We start from the raw sequence: 6000 nt of genomic DNA, 5'->3' as shown, positions 1-6000 counted from the left end.
TTTCCTTGCACTCAAAATCAGATACTGGACAACTGGAGACCACTCCAACAGCCCATAGCCCTACAAATTATTCAAATGATTCAATTCTACGCTTGTTCAAACTTGCCAACCCTGCCTTGCCCATTCCTTCCCTCAGAAACCACAAAAAAGGCTCTGGCCATACTTTTTCCTTCTCTCCTTCTGCCTCCTGACCCACCGACTTCGGTGCTTCCCCATGTTGCCCTGTGTGGTGTGTCAAGCCCCCTTCTCTTGGGAAATGTAAGCAATAAACTCTTCTTTCAAAGGCAGTTGTCACTTCACCATACCTGATTAAAACAAATCCCGGGTACATTTTAGAACACCTTCTTTCTCTTCTTAACCATAAACATTCCAAAGCTGCCTGGGGTCCCAATTCTATGCCTATCCTCAGTGCGCTTTTCCAGTTTATAGCAACATCCAGGCAGGGTCAGTGTGCATCTGAGGTTTTAGGACTGCCTAAGCCCTGAGGCTCTGCACATTGTGTGGGCAAATTTTTTTCCATAATACAGAATGCCTTTTGGATATTGCAATTTGTTTTTTATTTTTCTTGTTTTTTAACTGGGTCTTCATGGTTCTTCCTTGTTAAAAAGAAGAAGAAAACAATCTATTACTTTGTTTCATCATCTTTGAATAGCTGAATGAAACAAGAGGCCCCCTGGATTTTCTATGATGAAAATATGTCTACGGCTACCCAAATGCAAATTTTACACAATGTGAATCTTTCCCCGAAGTCCAGTAACTAGTCATGTAAAAGATGTGTCAGCCAAAGCCTCCGTTTGATCTTTGTGGCTCTGGCAGCTTAAAAATAACTCCCGTTGAGAAATAGAAGAGGGTCTACTCATGATGATACTAGGAAACACAGGAACTTTTAAGAATGAGTGATTCATTAGGAGGATAAACCAAATAGAAATATAACCCAATTAAAACCATTATTCCTGAAAAATAAGATGTGTAGATTAAAAAAAAATGATTTACCTGATAAAAGGCTGAATATAGAAAATTTAGAAAATTAGATCAAATACTAAACAATCACCGAGTAACAAACACCTCCACACACTTCAGGCTCAGAACAAAAATCTCCAAAGTTCTTAATAACAATGTATGATAACACAATAAGACATATCCTACTGGGGGATGATAGAGTTGTGATGCCTTGCTTCTTGGCTTGGCTACATTTGGTGACACTGGCCATTCACGGAACTTTCTAGGCTCTCCTTCGTCTGTGAAATGAAAAGATGGGACTGGCTGAATTCTTCTAAAAATTTGACATGTTAATAATTTACTTGGGATTCGTTCTATGACTGTTCCAAGCCCATCTTTAGGTCTTAAAATAGAAGCTCCCAGTAGTAGAGACCTTTCCTCTTAATTTATTAGCAGTACCTAACACTTTTGATATATGCTGAAAAAATAGATGCATGAACTTACATTTTGTAATAAATGAAAAATGACCTGATTTCCACAGCAGGAGGCAGAGTGCTTAACCCCACCCATATCACCTTAAAATCGGGGGGGGTGAAGGTTGGGGAGGCTAAGGGAAGAAAAGCCTGACAAATATTCATTGCAGCCATCACTTTGACCTCTCGAGTTTCACCCTCAAGAGTATCCCCATACCTCACAGCCAAACAAGAAAATCACCTAACATGATAAGTTATTCCTCATGTGCCTAAAAAGGTACTCACTCTTTCTCCTGAGGAAGAACAACTCAAATCACATTGGTCATAGTAACCAGATTCTGGATCAGGATTTCTCAATAGGGTCCATTATTTCTCTAATTCTATGGTGATCCCATCTCAATATTCCACAGCTGATGGACCATATTGTAAAGTTATCAATGTGACAGTGGAGCAAACAGAGAGAAAAAGAGAAAGTAGGTAAAATATCCAAACATACATGGGATAGAATGAGGAGGGAAACAAGAGTAGAGATTAGAACCCTCAAATCTGTACCAAATCAGGAAGCTATAATTGGGTTTAGGGACTTTGCCATGTTGTGGATCCTTTGACTTCAGCCGGTATCTCAGCTTGTTAGTGTTCTTCACCTGATGAATTGACCCCAAAACCTTTAATCCACTGGAGACTGATTCCTTGGCTCAGATATGCTGCCTTTGTTCTGAGGGCTCTGGTAGTCAGCCCTGTCTGCTTATCACTGGTATTTTCATGCAAGGAGGACCTCATGGGAGCCCTTTAATTCCATTCATATTTCTGTGTTTTGGCACACCTAGTTCCCCTTAATAGTTAGGATTAACCCTTCTAGACAATAAAGGACCAACTTAGGACTCATCCTATATTTTGCTTATTTACTCATTGGTACACAGATCCCAAGTAGCCATTGTCAATTGTGAAATCATTCCTTCCTGGGTTCAAAACCAGCAGAACCCAGAGTCACAGAGATGGCAGCATAATATTTGAAAGTGGGTCATTAGGAGTAATAATGACATGGGACAATCCCATTTCTGTCCCTTCATTCCTAGAGCCATGTGTTCTGGCTGTGGAAGCAAAAGCAATGTATTTTGATTGAAACTTAAATAGGTTTTTCCTATGTTCTTTAAAACTAGCTGCTTCTGACAGATAGCAAGTACGTGATAAAACCTGCAGATCTCATGGGAATGAGATTATTACCTACCTTTTTTTCATTGTAAAGTTAATTCCTTGGTCATAAGTAATGGTGTGTGGGATACCATGACAGTAACTCCATAGATGATGGAGCTGGCAGAAGCATTGTGATAAGGAAATCAATCCAAATACAGAATAAGTATACATTTCAGTGAAAATATTACATTGCTACCCAGAGGGAGGGATTCAGTGTAGTTAGCTTCCCTTCAGAGAGGTGGATGTTTCACGCAGAGAATGGTTATCTCAGGGTTGGTCCCTGCTGTTGTCAAACTGGGTACTCACAGTAGCAGTAGCTAAGCCAGTCTTGCCAAGGCAAAGTCTATTTTGTGGAGGTGATGCATAGCCTCTGCTCCTGACAGCGTGGACAGTTTGTTTCTGAGTCCTTTGAACAGCAATGGAGTGGCTGGGGAAGGAAGTTGCTAGACAAGGTCATCTTTCCCACGTGAATAACTAAGGCCCTCCTCCAGGGTAGGAAATTTCTGCTGAGCATTGACATGGAACACAAATATTCTCACACTCTAGGCCCATTCAAAATGTCTATCAACATACCTTATCCGTACATCTCTTTGTCTGCAATCTTCAAATCTTCTTCCGACCAGAGCTCTGACCATGGAGTCATTCCATTAATCTTTTTCCATCATGTGAATTTGGATTAAGTTCATCTGCATATCACAGAGAAACTCAATTTAGTGGCTTAAGCAAGAAAGAAGTTTATTACCTAGAGAAGCCTTCAGCTGTACCATTCAGGGCTATCACTGCCTCTTCTTCTTTAGGTGTGATCCTCATCCCTTGACCCATGATAGCTTCTTGAGCTCTAGACATCATGTTTCCTTCTAACTGGAGAAAGGGGGAAGGGGGCAGATAGCAAACTCTGATTTCTTTCATAAACCTCTCCGGAAATGACCCATGACATTGCTGCTTACATCTCATCATTAATCACATGTCTACATCAAGCAATGTGCCTAGCTAAAATCACTAAGACTGAAGCGGACAGTGGATCTTGAAAGGCAATTAACAGTCTCTCCCATATACATAAATCAAATATTCTTACTCAGGCCATATCTCCTTCAAGGTAAAGTAGACATGTAAAATCTTTTCCACTGTCTCTTTGAGGCCACTTGCAGGTGGGTGAGGTGGGGGCTGTAACTTCAGAGTCTGCTTCTAGCTGATGCTAATATACTTTGCAGCATTATCCTTTTTTTAAAAAAAATATTTATTTATTTGTTTTTTGCATCACACAGGCCTCTCACCGCTGTGGCCTCTCCCACCGTGGAGCACAGGCTCCAGACGTGCAGGCCCAATGGCCACGGCCCATGGGCCCAGCCGCTCTGCGGCACGTGGGATCCTCCCGAACCGGAGCGTGAACCCGCGGCCCCCGCACCGGCAGGCGGACTCCCAACCACTGCGCCACTAGGGAAGCCCTGCAGCATTATCCTTAAACCAGGCTTGTTTTTTCTCCCCTTCACCAGTGAGTTGGCTGGAATACATTTCCTATGAGGCCAAAGGTGTAAATTAAGGAAGAAGTATTAGTATGGAATGAGTAGTATTTATTCAGAGAGAGTAAAAATCTTCCCCATGACCCTCCAGTATCTGGTGGGCCTGAACTTATACATACTTCTTCCATTTGATGTGGGGAACTGCTGGGCATGTTTGGCTTTATGTGAAGGGGTTAGATAAAACTCAGTTCAGGATGGACAGCTCAGGTCACACGGTCACTTGGTGGTCCATGGTCAGACATTCTGTCTTCATCAGGGTCCAGCAGCAAGCCGAGGAATGCTCCTCACAAGGAGAGTATTTACTTGCTGCAACTCCAAGGCCAGCTATTGTGATGCTTCTAATGAAGCTTGTATCTAGACAGTATCTCCATCTTTCACAGACACTTCAAGGATCTCCTACATCATAATGACAAGTAGCAGACTTCTTATACTTCAGCCTAGACTTGTTGGAGAGCTTGCTTTTACTTTGGTCCCAAATTAAAGCTAGCAGTCTTTCAGTTTAGCTGGGTCACTGTAGCAAACCCAAACACAGTATACAGTGCCTCCAAAATTCAAAGAGGCCCAGCAAGTGAAATGTATCTTTCGTTCTTAAGAGGATGGAGTATGGAGTATAAGATGCATAAATTTGTCCTTTTTGTATTTTCATGGGCTCTATCTTCTGTCTTCACCTAACCATATATTTTAAATGGTCTGAATAGTATTTGTCATTTTATGTTTCCAGATACACTTAATATGTTACAAAAGTACTTGATCAGTGTGATGACCTATGAGATATTAAGACAGTCAAGGTCCCTGCAAAATTAATTATGTTTCAAGCTAGTGAGTTGAAATACACCTGAGGTGCTGTCATAAAAGTATACTGCTTTCCCTGCCAGGTCAAAGAAACTTGATCTGGGGTTTTTAATTTATTAAGCTAGAGCTGGTGTCAGCAAATTATAGCTTTCTGTTCTTGTAAATCAAGTTTTATTGGAACACAGTGATATGCATTCATTTATGGATTCTCTATGGCTGCTTTCATGCTACAAGGACAGAGTGGAGTAGTTGAGATATACTATATGGCCAGCAAAGTCTGAAATATTTACCATCTTTATTGGCAAATTTTCTAAATCCTGGGTTGGAGAAATAACTTGTTAAGTCAGTAGTTGCATAACAGTTTCGAGGGGGCTGTTTAGTTTGCCCACATCTGTTTAGATGACTACAAATGCTGTCTCTACCAGATTGAACATCAAATAATTCACTGTCATTTTCCCAAGAATTATACTCTTTTCATTCCAGCCAAATTGGACATATAAATGGACATGTGATAGGAATCATTGTCTTCCCTCACATATAAAAAATATTTCATGATGCCCCCAATCTTGGTAATTTCTCAGAAATGCAGAATTGCTTTTGGTTTTCAATTTTGGAAAGGAGGGGAAATCCTTGGGTTTCCACTTGGTCTTGTCTACTAAAATAGTCCTTACTCTATGGGTTAGAAGGCAATGAAACTATTCTTGAGTTGCTGAGGATATCTATATTTTTGGTAATCATGGATAGTATGGCAGTCCCATTGGACCTCTGGTGAGGTGGATAAAGTTAAAGAAAGAGTCAGCATATCATGTGTGATTGGTAGACTGTGATTATCTCTACTGTGATTGGTAGACTGTAGTGACATCTGGGAGCTCTGGGAGTTAAAATTACCCTTAATTCAGTGTAACAATAGTTTTCCAAAGTTTTGGGTATTTCCCTTTTTTCCTAGTGCATGGTTATACTGATGAATAGCTAAAGGTCCCTTTGGAGAAGAGTTGGAAGAAGAGTCACAGTACCCACTTGTGGTGTTACTTCAGTTTCCTTCTTTCCTCAGTGGAACCCAGACTTTTCTTCACCAACTCTGA

This window comes from Mesoplodon mirus (genome assembly GCF_964341445.2).
Source record: "Mesoplodon mirus genome assembly, chromosome: 5".
Taxonomy (NCBI): domain Eukaryota; kingdom Metazoa; phylum Chordata; class Mammalia; order Artiodactyla; family Ziphiidae; genus Mesoplodon; species Mesoplodon mirus.
Note: the sequence above shows the minus strand (reverse complement) of the source record.